The following is an 18,381-nucleotide window of genomic DNA, read 5'->3' on the forward strand; positions in this document are numbered from 1 at the left end:
TTGCCTGTTCTCCCTATGTTACGTGCGTGTGTGCGTGTGTGCGTGTGTGCGTGTGTGCGTGTGTGTGTGTGTGTGTGTGTGTGTGTGTGTGTGTGTGTGTGTGTAAATGAGAGTGTATTGGTGTTTCCCAGTACTGTGTTGCAGTTGGAAGGGCATTCACTGTGTAAAACATATGCCGGAATAGTTGGCGGTTCATTCCGCTGTAGCGACCCTTTATTAATAAGGGACTAAGCTAAAGGAAAATAAACTTAGTGAATGACAAACGTAAAATAAATATTAATTTAAAAAGACATAAGTTGCTTTACTTAAAAATTTAGTAAACCTGTGACAAGTTTACTTAAAAGGTGAGTAAACCCATTGTTACTTAGAACTGTTAAGCTGACTTAATTTAAGCTGACAGATATGCACATGGTTAATTTATTGAATCATTTTAAGCAACTGTAAATCTACCAGGAAAGTACCAAAGAAAAGGTCCACACTCCATAATTTATTAAATAAACAGGATAAAAGAAGTAGCAAAGGTTTTCTTCTTCTTTGTGAGTGTATTTTATTCATGTTAAGGCAACAAGTTGACTCAATTTGATAAAGTCAACAAAATGCTTTTTACATTGTACAGACAGAAAGTAAGAATTATTAGTCCGCCTGCACTGTATAAAATGATATGATCAATTAGTCATAAAGACATATGTTTTTAGTTAGTTTTAACTTATTAATCATATTCTAGCTTAATTTTATAAGTTGTGCAAGTTGTTTTAAGTCAGTTTAATATAATATGAGTTTAAATGACTCATTAGGGTTAATTTGATTCTGCTTAAAAATTTGAGGCAACTAGTATGTTATTACAGCGTGTATATTATTTTCACAATTTCTGTTCAATGAAGAGAAGATTTTTTTCAACACGTTTCTAAACACAAACGTTTGAATAACACATGTCTAATAACTGATTTCTTTGCCATGATGACAGCACATAATATTTTACTAGATATTTTTCAAGATACTAGTTTTCAACTTAAAGTGACATTTAAAGTGGACCTATTTTACCTCTCTTTCAAGATTTATTATGAGTCTTTTGTGTTTCCAGAATTTGTCTGCAAAGTTTCAACTCAAAACACCCATCAGGTTATTTATTATACTTTTCAGAACATTACAATTTTCATCTCTAAACACATTGTAGCTGTTTTGGTGGCCTGTGTCTTTAATGCTAGTTCTCCCCACCCACCGTTCTCAGGGGCCTGTCAGTGTGTCTTCCTCTCCGTCAGATAAACAGCACAGTGACAGACATGAGGGAGCAGATCTCATGTAATGTTTGTAAGAAATACTTCTGTTAGAGCTTTCCCAATGATTATTTGATGTATTTGCTGTGGAGTTTATTCAAGCTTTTCTGCAACGATGAGTCACACACACACACACACACACACACATTTAACTTTGCACTGTTTTTGCACGGCAAACAGGGCCGGAGTGGGACTCCTTTTCAGCCCTGGAGTTTCAAGCAGACCGGCCCACCTCAGTTCACGACTGACTATATTAAAATAAGGTCATTTCCAATTCAGTTTCTAATTACACTATCACGTCTTTTTCAAGAAAACAGCTGCTTTAGAACTTTAAATGTTCAACAACCTTACAGTTTTATATGTCTTAACAATAAAAATGTAAAAAATAAAATAAAAGAATTACTCAGGTGAGGATCGAACACGGAATGATGACGTTATAATGCAACATGCTTACCACTGGACCACAATGGCGCTGTTACAGTTGTAAAACTCATTCTTGATCACATTTGATGATGACTGATGATCACAGCGAGCCGAACAGATCTTTTAATCCTGGTTGCTTTGCGCACGTCCTGTCTTGTTGATATCATTATACATGTTACTACGGAAACATGTTAATACTCGGCTGTCAATCAATTCAGTGGGTGGGGAAACTGTACTTCTATGTCACTTTGCAATCAGCCTCAACATAGGAGGGATTTAAATCCTATTTTAACATCAGAATTAATAATTCACACTCAATTGCTTCATACTGTTTTTATTTTTACTTTTTCTTACATTTTACGGGTGATAACAGACAAACAAACGTTTCGGCACAAAGCCTTCCTCAGTGTGTGACACATTCTCCAACTCCACCCTTTTATTCCACAGTCAATCACAATGTGCAATTAGTTAAACCGTCACTCTCATTTCATTATCAATAATATGAATAATAGTAACGATCACATTAACGCACCAAACCAAAGAAGTAACTAAAAAACCGCAAGCGCGCAGGACAAACTTCAGTAACTCTGCAAACATCAGAATAAAAAAAAAGAGACTTATTGTGTTTATGTTACTCCAGTATGACTGTGGACACACTATACCATATACACAGTTCTGTAAAAAACAGCTTACAAAAGATGATTTTCATCTGAGGTTCCATTTAAAGGCCTAACTAGGTTAATTACAATAATTAGGCCAGTTAGGGTAATTAGGCAAGTCATTTTTTAACAGTGGTAACTGCTTTTTTTTTTAGCCGAAATAAAGCAAATACGATTTCCCCAGAAGAAAAATGATTAACAAATTCCTTGCTCTGTTAAACTTCATTTGGAAAATATTTGAAAAAGAAAAAGAACATTCATAGGAGGGTGAATCCTTTTGACTTTATATAATCCAGTGCTGGAATACAATAAAACATACATAAAAACTAAAATCCAAATCCAAAATCTAAGTGTAAGTCAATGTATAATAAAGTTGTTGCTGCATTTGTGTTACAAATGTATAACATGATTCTACATAGTTTTCATGTTTCTCTCCAATTATCGTGTGTAATATGAGCCCGCTCAGCTGAAAGGATCGAGCTGTTGTTTGATGTAGATGACATCCTTTACATCTGAATAGAAATCCTGTTTTAAAGCCAATTGGTTTGCAAATGAAGGCACAGCTCTGTCCCTCTGGGAAACTGAAGGTAGTCGAAACATGTCTCAGTTTTCAGCACCTCGATCACCATGAGGCCGCTGCTCCACTTTCTTTAAGACGTCTCTGAATCCTCTAGAGTCACCAGTAATTTAAACACAGATCTTAGAGAAAAGCACAACAGCTGGCCTACAGAAATGCAATATGAAAACGGATGTGAAAGTATTTACAGATATACAGATCTAAGGTGGTTCAGTGGTTAGCACTGTCGCCTCCCTGCAAGAAAGTCGCTGGTTTGAGTCCTGGATGGTTCGGTTGGCATTTCTTTGTGTTCTGTTTGCATGTTCTCTCCGTGTTGGCGTGGGTTTCCTCTGGGTACTCCGGTTTACCCCAAACACATGTGCTATTGGTCAATTGAATAAACTAAATTGCCCGTACTGTATGTGTGTGCGTGAGTGTGTATGGATGTTTCCCAGTACTAAGTTGCAGCTGGAAGGGAATTTGCTGTGGAAAACATATCCTGAATAGGTTGGCGGATCATTCCGCTGTGGCAACCCCTGATGAATAAAGGGACTAAGCCGAAGGAAATTGAATGATCTTTATTTTGTTTTGTTTTTATTTATTTTTATTTACCTAAAGGAGTAGTTCATGCAAAAGTAAAAACTTTGTAATTGTTTACTCACACTTGAGTGGCTTTTTATGAATTTCTTTCTTCTGTTGAACACAAAAGACATTCTGAAGAATGTTGGGGAAAAGCAGACGCTGATATCCATAGTAGGAGCACAAAATAATAAAAAATCAATGGCTTTTGTTTTACAACATTCTATTAAATATCTTCTTTTGTGTTCAACAGAAAAAAGAAAATTGGAGGATGAATAGACTAAATGATGACTAACTGTCCCTTTAAACAAACAAATATGCAGTTGAAGTCAGAATTATTAGCCCCCTTCCATTATTTTTCTTCTTTTTAAAATATAATCCAAATAATGTTTAATAGAGCAAGGAAATTTTCACAGTATGTCTGATAATATTTTTTCTTCTCGAGAAAGGCTTATTTGTTTTATTTCGGCTAGAATAAAAGCAGTTTTTATTTTTTTAAACACCATTTTAGGGACAAAATTATTAGCCCCTTTAAGCAAATTTTTTCCCTCAATAATCTACAGAATAAACCACTGTTATACAATAACTTGCCTAATTACCCTAACCTGCCTAGTTAACCAGATTAACCTAGTTAAGCCTTTAAATGTCACTTTATGCTGCATAGAAGTGTCTTATTTACTGTCATCATTTACTGTTATTAGAGATGAGTCATTAAAACTATTATGTGTAGAAATGTGTTGAAAAAATCTTTTCTCCGTTAAACAGAAATTGCAGAAAAAATAAGCAAGCGGTCTAATAATTTAGGAGGGGGGGGAGTAATAATTCTGACATCAACTGTATATATATTCAAAATTACAGATCTGCTTTTTATCACATGATTATTTATATATCGGTATAGTTCATGCAAAAATGAAAATTTCCTAATCGTTTAATCACACTCAAGTATTTCTTGACCTTTTATGAATTTCTTTCTTCTGTTGAACACAAAATAAGATTCAATGCTGGAAAAACTACAATGAAATACTAAGAAAATCAATTTTTACAACATTCGTCTAAATATCTTCTTTTGTGTTCAACAGAAAAAAGAAACTTGGAGGATGAATGGTCATAAATAATGACAGAGTTTTTTTTTTTTTTGGGGGGGGGGGGTGAACTATCCCTTTAATAAATAAGTTTAATAAAGATTGATCTGAAATCCCAAATCACAGTGAATATTTAAAAATCAAAATAAATTTAATAATAAAAATAATAATAATATCTCATTCAGCTTAATTACTGTAATCATAGGAAAGTAAAGTTAACCATTTTTAACCAGTGTAATTTAATTCAAGCTGAATAACTTTAATTAATGCAGCCTGTGAAAGACGAGAGCTGGAGATCTGTTTAAAGAATAATAATAATAATAATAATAATAATAATAATAATAATAATAATAATTATAATATATATATATATACATACACATACACAGTGCTCAGCATAATTGAGTACACCTCATTTTGAAAATCAATATTTGTCTCCATTTCTCAGTGAATATAGGCAATGTATTTTGGTGCGTTTAAACAAAACCGATTTACTAAACAGATATATTTATTAAAATAATATTTTAGTCACCACAATTACAATACAATTAAATTCAAGCAAAATATTGCAAAAATAAATTGCAAAGACAATTTTATTAATATTTTTTTTGCTTCTCTTGATTTTTCCTCTTTGTTTTATCACGTGCATTTATTATTCATCTAGTTCACGCAAAAATGAACATTTCCTATTCGTTGGCTCACACTTGAGTGGACTTTTTCAGATATTTTTTAACACAAAACAAGATATTCTGAAGATTACTAAAAAAATTACTATGAAATAATAAGAGAATCAATGGCTTTTTTTTTTTTTTTTTTTTTTTTTTACATTTTTTAAAAACATTCTATTAAATATCTTATTTTGTGTTCAATAGTAAAAAGAAACTTGGAGGATAAATGACTAAATCGGGGTGTTCCTGAGATCTACCTTAATGCAGAATTTAGCTTCATCCCTAATCAAACACAATTAAACCAACTTGAAGGAGCACTTGGTAATTAAAATCATGTGTGTTTGATCAAGGTTGCAGCTAAAATCCGCCCGAAGGAATGAAATAAGTTTAACAAAGATAGACCAGAAATCCTAAATCACATCAATGAATATTTTTTAAATAAACAAATGAATAAAGGTTTATTTATAAATTATTTATGTTATTAACTTAAATAACTGTAGGATGATCTGTCAAAGGAAAGTAATCATTTTAATCCCATATAATTTAAGACCTTAAATCAATGCAGTCTCTGAAAGAGGAGAGCTGAAAAAAATATAGTTTTTTTTATTTATTTATTCATGTATTCATTCATTCATTCATTTATTTTTACTATGGATGCTTTCCTTATTAATATTAATTGGATTATTCAGCTGTTGCTTGGTAACTTTCTCGCAGCGTCCTGTTAGATAATCTTATGAAATATTCATAGTTCTATCCAATGCAACGGCAGGATTCCCTTCTTCCTAGAGCCCGCCTACTAACTGGCACATTTCCACCAATCAGATCGTCCTGCAGGGTGGACGTGTTGTGTTACGTAATTAATATTCATAAGCCGAGCCTTTAATTCTCCCCGTGCTCCTCTGTTTGGTTGTGTCCGCTGGAGTGCGCTGAGTTCAGAGCGAAGAAACTGCTCTGAAAAGTCAATGGATTTGTATGCCGCAACACTGGACTATTGGTTTATCATTTAAACACAACAACTTATCTGTTATTCATGCGTCAGTGGAGTGATTTCATTACTGACATTTTGCTTTTTTGGCTACTCGAGCGATGCGGTTACCGGCTTTACCTCAGCTGATGAGGATGATTTAACGTTACTGACGCGTGATTGACTGTAAACAAACCGACGTGCCTTTAAAACGTTTGCGAAAGGATTTACTTTTACAGGTAAGAATTTTTAAAACAATCACATTTTTAACATCTTTCCAACAAATATGGCATGACAGCACGCTTATTATCATATTTTTGTACATGTACTATTGTAGAACTACTAATTATATTTTTAGTTAGTCTTATGCGGAGATATAAATATAATGTATTCTGATTTATCGTGACTATGACCACTGTAACGATAACAGTTGTTGTTACATTTGTTTTCGCTGACTTATAAACCTGTAGTTAGGTAAACTTTAGTAGTTAGGTTTAGTTTTTTAGGTATGAACAATTAAATTTTCATTGTTGTATTTTGCTTTCTGTATTTTTCCTTACAATATATAGTATTTTTGAAGATTACTATAGTAAAGTACTTGAACTAATCTGTTGTGGTAATTTCATAGTTGCTGTGTGATTATACAGCTGTAGTAAAACAAGTTTTCTACAACTGTAAGGTTATAGAAAATTATACTACAATACAAATCACACCACAGTTTACTGTAGTAAAAACTAAAGTATACTACAATATTTATTACAGGTTGTCAGTTTACTATAGTTTATACTTCATTATGATGTAGCATTCATTCACAAAGTGTTGTAAACATTTTAATATTTACAATATAAGTGTATGTACAGTATATACATCACTTTACTATAGTATAGTTCAAAAACACTGTAGTATTTTATTAATGTGGGCTTGTAATTATTATAGTAATGACAACCTGATGTGGCTTGAGCCATGTTTATCTGCGGTACATGTAAATAATCACATTGTAAAGCAAAATATTAAAGGATTTCTATGTTTGCATGGATGTGAGCTCCGGATACATCTGTACGAGACCATTAGGATGCTGAAAATCCTGTCCTTCGGGGAAGAGGATGTGATGACAGGATTATTATTTAATTTATCAGGTGCTCGGCCCCATTGTGTTGAGTCTGTTGGACTAGTTTGACATACAGTAGGCCGGCACTAACAAGACCTTATGGGACTTGTACTTTCACACAATTGACCATTTCGTGTGGTAGCACTTGCTCACCGTTTTCAGAGTGCATGGTGATTTTTAAAGTGGGTTTTATATTCACACATTTGTTCAGTGACAACTTGTAACAGTCCCTTTATTGTTTACTATTATAATTAAGTTTAATAAACAAAACTGTGGTACAATTGTAGTAAGGAGATTTTACTACTTACAATTTTGCTTCAGAACTGTGTTTATTATATTATTCTTGCCCTATATTGTTTATTAAACTATTGCTACTTTGAATATTCGGTCAGCAATAGCATGCAAGTATGACTTAAACAACATTAGCACTATTTAATTGACTGTCAACAATGTTGTACGTCTTTGGCTGCTAATGTGACTTCCCTATTTAGAATTTGCAAAGAATACTTTTCTGAAAATATAATATTAAGGAGAAAGTCTGATTGTGCAAATGTGAAACCAACTTTACCCCAATTGTGCATACAGTGCTCAGCATATACGAGTACACCCCATTTTGAAAATGAATATTTTTATGCATTTCTCAGTGAATATGGGTAATATATATTGGTGTATTTGAGCAAAATAGATTTATTAAACAGATATATTTATTAAAATAATATTTTTGTCACAGAACATCTTTAGAAATTACAAAATAATACATTTAAATGCTTGCAAAATATTGCAAAAAAAAATTACAACCTACAACATTTAAACAAAATTGTATATATTTTTTGTTTCTCTTGATTTTTGCTTTTTTTATTTTTATTTTTTTTATTTTACCGAATATTTTTCTATAACATAAATTTGGGCTACTAGTTTTGAACCATTATTGTAAGTCATTTAGTAAGATTAGTTCTAGATTTGGCTTCAGTAAACTAATGTACATGCACAAATTTAATATTGTAAAACATCCTATAGAAAATAATCATTTGAATGAGAGATTTGTGGGGGGGGGGGGGTGTGTGGGGGAAGTGTACTTATATTCTGAGCACTGTATATGTATTTGGTTTGCAGTGATCCTCCTTAACTGTTGAGTAGATGTGGTAAACTTTAGACTGCAGTGCTTTTGCAAATATTGATCAACTGTCTTCATCTTATCAATGAGCTGATTTGTGACTATCTTTTGTTTTTTGCAAGAATATTGGCTGGTTTAATCTTATGTTTTAGCTGCTCTAAGCTATAAACAACATTGGGGGTCAGTTAGTTTTCGCACATCCAGACTTTCAACATCTAAATATAATTTCAGAAAAGTATTTTTTGCAAATTATAAATCAGAGATGCTCAAACTAGGGCCGTGGGCCGCAGTTGACCCATGGTAATTTTTGATTTGCCCCACCATCCCATCTGAGAAAAAAAGGAGAATGATGGGGAACGCTGGCTTAATTTCAGTGGAACATATTTTGTTTTTTTTTTTGGGTTCCAAAAAAGCAAGTTGCAATTAAATGTTTTAATAAAAAAGTTGTAAATGAGTCAGATTTTTAAAAATGTAAATACTGTCTCTCAACGGATAGAGGACAATGCACAAAACATTGCTCCCAGATCAATGCAAATCTTGACTTGTGTATTCCACATTGAACTTCATTGTGTAATAAATGGGATTCTTTGTTTTTACTGTAATAGGTTGATTATATATTTTTGGTTATAATGCATTAGTTTATAAAGAAATATTTTCTTTATAATCTTTTCTGTAATTTTTAGCAACTTTAATGTAATACAGTTTGCTAAATTCTGGCCCACACCCCTCAATTAAGTTTGGTTTTCACCCTTAATAAGAAAGCAATTGGGCAACCCTGTTCTAAAAATAAAATAATAAATGTTATTTATGATGCACTTTTCTTAAAATCAAAGTTCCAAATAGGGAAATCATATTAGTACTCTATGATGACTATCAAAGTACAACATTGTTCACAGTTAATTACATAGTGCTAATGTTGTTTTAAGTCATTGGATGGAATTTTCAGACAGAATATTCAAAGCATGGTAAACAATACTGTGAACGTGTCTCAAGTTGTCACATTGTTGAAAAGTGAGCACTCGCATTTTAGTCAACTACAGCTGTAACACACATATTACTCACATTATGCATTGAAGAGAGATGTTTTTATTGATCACTATATATTTTTATTAATTGTATTTCTACAAGGGTCAAAATATGGGATATATGTAAACAACATTCAGAAAAAAAAAACTTTTCTGAAATTGTGTGCTATTTTATATCAAGCATCTTTCAGCATTGCTGAAAGTAGTTCCTTAGATTTAGCATGTTATATCTTTCTTTTTCTCTCCAGGTGAATCTCATACTGCCTATAATATTGCCTATACTGTACATACTGTATTTAATATTTAGGTCTCAACTCTTTGGAGGCCATTTCATCAATATGAGCCCTATCTCCAAATATGATTTCATTACCTTAGCAGTGTGTTTGCAATCATTATCATGCTGAAAAATTTTACTATTGCAACTTAGGTGCTGTTGGCGCAGTGGGTCGTGCATTTGCCTCCCAGCATGAAGGTCGCTGGTTCGAGCATCGGCTGGGTCAGTTGGCATTTCTGTGTGGAGGTTGCATGTTCTCCCCATGTTTGCGTGGGTTTTCTCTGGTTGCTTCAGTTTCAGTTTCAAGACATGCACTATAGGCGAACTGGGTAGGCTTAATTGGACATAGTGTATGAGTGTGAGCTGCAGTTGGAAGGGCATCCGCTGTGTGAAACATAAGTTTGAGTAGTTGGTGGTTCATTCCGCTGTGGCAACCTCTGAAATAGAGACTAAACCATGCAAAAATAATGAATGATTGAGTATTTAGAAAAATTTTACTGTTCAAAAACAAACTTCGATTTTTATTTAAGGGTAAAAAAGTCAAAATGAAAGCTCATTAAGCTTAATATGTATAGCTTTTGCGTTTTTTAAAATAATACTTTTATACATAAATAATACCCTGATGATTAATATATAGTTGGTTTTATATAGTTATAATAAGCAAAAAAAAGTGTTTAATTTTTATCCGAGTAATTGAATAAATTAATTGGCCAACTAATTGATTATTAAAATAGTCTTAGTGTAAATGGCAAGAAATGGCAATGGAGATGTTTGTGATTCCTTTGTATTTTCCAATCATTTTAGTTCTGGTTATTTGATGTTTTAAGCAAATATTGAGTTTTTAAAGTGGTTTTTATGTTTGCTCTATATCCATATATTACATTGCGTCTTATTGGTTAATAGTGGCTTTCTTTAGTCAGATATTGTTCGGTAATGACCTCAGAATTGTTAGTTGCTGCCCTAGTCACAGCCATCACAAGCCATTTTAAAATGCTGATTTACAGTCACTAATATAATGTGCTCATGTGCTCATAACAATACATCGTGATGAATAATATGTATTAGTCTTATTAAATTCTGCTTTACTATTTTGTTAAACGCCAAAGTGCGAACGTGAGAATAATATAAAACCCCTTTTTTTCCAATGTAAGAAAGAAGTATTCCTGTTGTTTGAAACTGTGTTTGTAAGTCGTAACTCCTGGGGAAAGATCTGCCTGTGGAGTTTGAGTTGACTTTGCCTGGAGTGTCACTTGGAGAGTTTATTGTTGCTTTGTGTTGAAGGAGATTATTGAAGTGTTTGAAGAGCTACCTGGAAACCAGCCCTCAGAGTTAGTCACATCCAGACGCTCTGCGAACTGATAACCTCTCCAATCCAGGAATAGTGTTCGTTAAAAACAAGACCTACAGCATAACAAAGCTGTGATTTTTAAGGCTTTAATCGATCAGGTTAATGGATAGAATGAGCTTGCTGCAAAAGGGCATCACTTTTCTGTGTTTTGCCTTTTTCTGTCGACAAAGACTTTTGAGAGAAATGACTTTTTGAAGAACAAAGATTAATCTGACTATGACCCCATAACCTATAAAAGCCTCAGGCTGTCGACACACGACACAAAGATTATTCTATTTATTTTTTTATTAGTAGTGCTTTTGCCAAGTCAAGCCTCTGCACACTATTTTGTGCAGATAGAGATTTAAATAAACCCCATGATTTGAATGAAATGAAACTTCTGTGAATGGATCTAAGAAGGGTTTTGTCTCCAATCTCTATTATAATATTTTGTTATTCTGGCCAGTTGTCAACATCTGCAAAAAAATAAAAAAATTCTCTAAATGACAATATTTTTTATTTATATTTGATGTATACACTGCAGTATTTCACAGTGATGGGTTGCAGCTGGAGGGGCATCTGCTGTGTGAAACATATGCTGAATAAGTTGGCGGTTCATTCCGTTGTGGCGACCCCTGATTAATAAAGGGACTAGGCCAAAAAGAAAATAAATGACTGAATGTACGAAGTAGGCCTGCACAATATATCGGTTCACCATGGAAATTGCAATGTCCACACTTGCAATATAGTCGCATTGCAAGATATGCAATGTTGAGTGAATTATAGTTACAGTGTTTAATTGCTGTATTTATACTGAATATACACGATTTACTTAGAATTTTTTATTGTTTTACATTTCATTTATCAGAGAGAAAACAAGATTAGTTTACTTCCTTCACTGGCAGATCATTTCACTTGTTTTAAAAACACTTCATTTGACTTATATCTTCTCAAGTTGAAAACAAAGCAATATTTGTACTTGATCTAAGAATTTTTTGATATTTGGACTAGAAATTAGACAAAGGAAAGTAAGAAAAGCATTTGTTGCATTGCGATTTATTCAATTTCTATACTGGAATACTGTTAGGCCCCCCAGAAAACCTTCAAATAGTGCTATTCAAACTACCTTGTTGGAACCGTATTCATATCGCAGAAAAATAAAATTGCACTATTAGATTTTTCCAATATCATGCACCCCTAGAACACAGTAAATCTTTTCTAAGTATATTCTTTTTATTGTTTGTATTATATACAATAGGGAGATATACAATTTAATAATATGCAGACAATATGCATGTGTGTGTCTGTATGTGTGTTTATTTATTTGTTTTTACAACTTTCAAATATTTATTATTAATATGCAATTATTAAAATAGCTTAAGTTTAACTACATAAAATATCATAACTGAAATCAAAACACATTTAGAACCAATTGTTAACATCTGGAAAAAAAACATTTCAAAATAACAATATATTCATACGTTTTAATGTATATATTTTTTATTTTATGTATATAATCAGTACATATAACTATTCCATATTGTTCTTATTATTTTTATTATATAAAATATGCAATATAATAATATAAAATTATATATAATAATATATAGAAACATGTATTACACAACAAAATGATTATTTTTAATAATTGCATTTTAACACATATTTATTTGTATGTGGTTATTAAATATTTTAAATGTAATAATTTGAAGTAAAAAAGGAATCTGGAAAAGAAAAAATATTCTGATAATTATACAATTTTTATATATTGTATGTAATAACAATAATACTAATAATAATAATATATAAATAGATTCTATAATATTTTCATGATAAATTTAAAGGTATGTAAAAAATACATATTTTAACATGCATACAGTAAATACATTATTATTTATTATTCATTCATTTTTTCCCCTTCAGCTTAGTCTCTTACTTATCACAGCAGAATGAACTGCCAACTATTCCAGCATTTGTTGTACACAGCGGATGCCCTTCAAGCTGCAGCCCAGTGTTGGGAAACACCCTCACATTCACACACTCATAAACTTTGGCCAATTTAGATCATCTAATTCAACAGTAACGCATGTCTTTAGACTGTGGGGCAAACCGGAGCACCCGGAGGAAACCCACGCCAACACAGGGAGAACATAAATATCAGTAAATACACAATAAATATACATAAATAAATATGTAATGTAACAATATAAAAATATATAATAGTAATAATAATAATATATAGAAACGTATGTTACAGTAAGTATACGTTTTAATACTTAATTTTTTACAATAATATTGATGATGATGATAAGTAGCCTTTATTTGGCACAACACTTTTACATGCAGCGAAACTGGACCCCTCCGACCATACACAAACATCACACATTTCAGGAGAAGACAAGTCAGTCGAGAGGTATCTTCGGAAATATAGGAAATAAGATTGGGGAATTAAAGAATAATTACAGTATATTAACAAATGTTTACTTATGTGTGATTATTAAAATATTTCTATTGTAATTATTAAAAGTCATATTTGAAGTCAAAACATTATTGAAACCGATTGTCAACATCTATTCTATACTGTTAATTATATATAAAAAAATGTGTGTGTATAATATTTATAAAATACATGTTTTACAATATTTATTACATGCATTAAATACATTATTGTTTGGTAATAATTACATATTAAGAAATATTTATTGTTAATGTAACTTTTTCAAAACATTTTTAAAACCACATCACACCTACCACCTTGTCCAAGCACTGCAGCTGTATATACTTTTTTATTGATGTTCGGTTTTGCCTCATTGCCACCCTCATGTTGAGCTCAGCTTGCCGTCAGCACATGTGTTGCGCATCAGAAGCAGCTGTGAGCCGCACCTCTGGGTTTATGGGTCAAAGTCAGAATGCCAAGACAACAGTGTCCAACCCCTTCATAATCAGCTGCTCACTGGATCGCAGACAAAATGTGACAAACCTGAATGACATCGCTGGCCAGTCTGGCGAGTCCAGTGACCGCGTGTGCGACAGCTGGCTGATTTAATGACACTCTCATGTTCATGTTGTGGTTCCACCCGCATTAGTGGCTCATAGCACTTATGTGAATTGGAGTGTGTTTTGTCCAGTTGCTGTGTTGAGTTTTGTTGCTATTGTTAGCGATGGTGTTTGTTTGTGTAAGAGTGTAGTGTTTATTATAGTAGAAAGCAAGAGATTTTTGTGATCCTTTTCTATTCAAATATTAGTTTTCTAATAATTTTAGTTGTGATTATTTGATATTTTAAACAACTATAGAGTTTTTAAAAGTGTTTTTTTTTCTATTTCAGTGTGTGTAATGTAATGTGTGTATTTATGTAGCACATTTATTGTGTATGGCCATACACCTAAAGGGCTTCTCAATCATTAGGGGGGGTCTGTCCACTCCACCACCAGGACACCAGGGTTACACCCCTACTCCTTATGAGTAGTGCCATGGGATTTTTTTTAATGACCACAGAAAGTCAGGACCACAGTTGAAAGTTTCATTGGTGTTCACTGACAGTATAGTGTCCCCTTTACTATACTGGGGCATTAAGACTCACCAACACATCGCATGGCAATTCGTAACTTTTTGATTTAGTGGCTAATTCGTATGAATTTGTACGATCTAATTCATACAATTTAGTATGATTTACTCATCTCCCAATAACCGTTGGGTTTAGGGGTGGGGTTAGGTGCCACGTCTCCTCTTTAATATCGTACAATTTCGTATGACTGAACTCGAATGCGTAGGTATTAGCCACTAAACTGACAAATTGTAAAATACTTACGCTTTTTAGTGAGATCAGGCTGGACTGGTTGAGCACCCCCTGCTGGCCTCACTAACACCACTTCCAACAGCAACCCTTTTCCATGTGGTCATTCATCCAGGTACTGACCAGGCTCAGCCCTGCTTAGCTTCAGTGAGTAACCGTTCTTGGGCTGCAGGTTGATATAGCTGTGGCGTATTTTACATAGCTCTGTGGAATATTTCAGTCTTATTGGTTAATAGTGGCTTTCTTTAGTCAGATATTTTCCTGTAATGAACAACACAGAAGGTTTTGAAAAAGGAACAATGGCACTTTTTTTTTTAAATAATAGCAAAACCATATGTCTTTTTATGTAAAGGAGCACTCTGCTTTTTAAAAAAATCATTTTACAGCTTCCCTAGAGTTAAATAGTTAAGTTTTATAATTTTTAAAATCCATTCAGCCGATCTCCAAGTCTGGTGGAGCACTTTTAGCTTAGCATAGATAATTGAATAAGATTAGACCATTAGCATCTCGCTAAAAAAATGACCAAAGAGTTTTGATAATTTTTTTTTTCATTTAAAGCTTGACATTTTTTGTAGTTACATCTTGTCCTAAGATCAACAGAAAATGAAACATCTAAAACACCTAGTATTGCTAGGAACTGTACTTTCATTCTGGCTTAATAATCAAGGAACTTTGCTGCCCATAGGTGCAGTGATATTACGCAGCACCTGAAAATAGTCCCCATCTAAATGTAATTTCCAATGTGACCTGTTTTCACTGGGATGTTGTGCTGCGTTATATCACAATTTGTGCCTGGTGCAGGCATGGTACGGCAGCAAAGTTCTTTTTTTACACTGGAAGGAGAAAAAAGTTCCTATTAACCTAGAAAATAGCAACTTTTTCTGTTTAGTTAGTTTTAGTACACAACATAAAGAGTCCAGCTTTAAATAGAAAAATTATTCAAAAATATTTGTTCATTATTGAACAAGATGCTAATGGTCTAATCCGATTCAATGAGCTATGCTAAGCTAAGCTAAAAGTGCTTCTTCCAGACCTGAAGATAAGCTTGAATGGATTAAAATGGGTAAAACTCATCTGATTAACTCTAGGGAAGCTGTAAAATGATTGTTCGTTTACATAAAAAGATATACGATTTTTGCTTTTATTTAACAGAATCTATATCAAAACATTATTATTGTAAAATATGTTTTTTTTTTGTTTTAGAATATGTTAAATGTAATTTATCCCTGTGATCTCAGTCTCCTTTGTCACACATGATCCTTCAGTAATAATTTGAACATGTTTATTTTCTGCTCAAGAACCAATTATTATGATGAAAACAGTGAATATTTTAAAAAACTGATACGATTTAGTTAAAATCGTAAGAAAAAGATAATAAACAAAGGAAAGTAAAGAAAAAGAAAATAAAGAAAAATAAAGTTTGATTTTCAAGATGATTTGATAAACCAAAATTTATAAATAACATTTAATTTAAAAATATTTTTGTAACATCATAAACGTCTTTCCTGTTACTTCTAAGAAAAAGATCCTTAATAAGCGACAGTATTATTTGAAAATATTGCATTTTATTAAAACCTGTTTACTAAAACAACTTCATGTATTTTAGAGTGTAGATTCAGATTCTTTTACAAAAAACCTCTGACCCCAAACATATGACTTGCAAATAGAGTTTTATGCAGATGACCCGACAGCAGGAAACGCACTGTTTGATATAATCTTACCGTGATATCATGTGGGACATTCCCAAAGTGGCTATTAACATATTATATCATTCATATACGCACACAGCTTTACAAAAAGGAATGCTGGTTTGTGACAGAACGGTTGATTTTGCTCAAATAAATTAATTTTTAATTACATTAATGACGACAGGCTTTAGTTGTGATGCAGAGAAAGCACATCATTCTTTTGACTCAAATGTTTGCTTGCCAGTTTATCATCAATAAGGAATGGACTTCCTCTTGTAAGTTCATCAAAGGTTAAAAAAGCTATTTATTAATGTCTGTTTTTACACGGATAATTCTGCTCTTGGCTAAATCAACTTTGAATAACTAACTAATACATGTCTGTGCATAATATTAACTTTGGAAATGTATTACCATACAGTCATCTGCAGCTTTAAATCAGTCAATACCATATCATGGAAATTCTAGCATCATTCTGTCGAACAGAAACTGGTAACCACTTACTTCAATTGTAGGAAAAACAAATACTATAATGGAAGTCAGTAGCTATGTTTACATCTAAATATGGGAATTAGACTTCTTTCTGGTGACCATGTGAACATAATGACCAATCATAGGTGTTTAAGAATTAGCTTAACAATGCAGAGTTGGATTAATATTTACATTTATTTATTTGCCATAAATGCTTCTGTTGTCTTCTGTGTCTGTACTTAAGTTTTGTTTGACACTTCAAAAAGAGTTTTCTTTCAGCAGGTAAAGTTAAAGGGACAGTTTATACAGTTGAAGTCAGGATTATTTGCCCTCCTGTATATTTTTCCCCAATTACTATTTAACAGAAAGAAGATTTTTTTCAACACATTTCTAAGCATAATAGTTTCAATGACTAACTCCTAATAACTTTCTATTATCTTTGCCATGATGACAGTACATAATATTTTGCTAGATATTTTTCAAGACACAAAAATTCATCCAAAAGTGCAATTTTAAGAGTTCACCGTTAGCTATTGCTTGATACTAGTTGCAGGTTTGAAAAGCTGTCCCGGGAGAGAACCCTGAGCTTGGAGAGACTTGGTTGCCTGGTTGTATAGAATAGAAGGGGGTCCGAGATTAGGTAGGTCTCAAGAGCTCCCCCTGGTAAAGGAGGAAAAGGGGGAGATGGGGTGGATGGGGGGATTCTTCAAAAACAAAGAAAAGGGTGGTAAGACAAACTCGGCTATTTATTGTAGCTATGATTCATCTGATTAGATTATCGATGATTGTGGATGTGAGACCAGCCGTGATCAATCACAAAGTTCTTTAAAGGCTTAACTAGGTTATGGTGATTAGGTAAATCATTGTATAACAGTGGTTTGTTCTGTAGACCTTCAAACAATATAGCTTAAGGGGGCTAATAATAGTGACCTTAAAATAGTTTTTAAAAAATTTAAAAAACTGCTTTTTTTTTCTAGCCAAAATAAAACAAATAAGACATTCTTCAGAAGAAAAAATATTATAGGAAATACTGTGATTAATTCCTTGTTCTGTTACACATCAATTGGGAAAAAAGATACAAATTCACAGTAATGCAAATAATTTTGACTTCTATATATCGTGCATGATCTCACATGGAAACGCAGCAATTTTACATTTTGTCAGAGTTAATAATTATTAATAATAATTTGTACAAAGTCCTACAGTTCAGTTGTATTAAAGTGTAAGATTTTTAACAGGAGGCGTGGCACCAAACCCCGCCCCTAAACCCAGCTGGCATTTATAAATTAGCAAATAGTACTAAATTGTACAAATGAGATTGCGTTAAGTGACTGGCATGACCCACGGCGCCTACCTTGCTCGTCGTCATGCATTTATA

At 32.7% G+C, this 18,381-nt stretch overlaps 1 protein-coding gene across 12 annotated transcripts in view; it reads left to right on the forward strand.

Annotated features, from left to right (window-relative positions):
• Positions 1–18,381, forward strand: part of ccdc120a (coiled-coil domain containing 120a) — a 125,490-nt gene that overhangs the window by 51,208 nt on the left and 55,901 nt on the right. For 4 of the 12 annotated variants that reach the window (XM_001921784.9, XM_073910063.1, XM_009303768.5 and 1 more), the window contains exon 1: positions 6,151–6,444. The exons of the other annotated variants lie outside the window; for them this stretch is intronic. The gene's annotated coding sequence lies outside the window, so the exon portion shown is untranslated. Of the gene's footprint in view, positions 1–6,150; positions 6,445–18,381 lie in introns of those variants that run through there. 12 annotated transcript variants of the gene reach the window in all.

Source organism: Danio rerio, chromosome 8 (assembly GCF_049306965.1).
Source record: "Danio rerio strain Tuebingen ecotype United States chromosome 8, GRCz12tu, whole genome shotgun sequence".
NCBI classification, from domain to species: domain Eukaryota; kingdom Metazoa; phylum Chordata; class Actinopteri; order Cypriniformes; family Danionidae; genus Danio; species Danio rerio.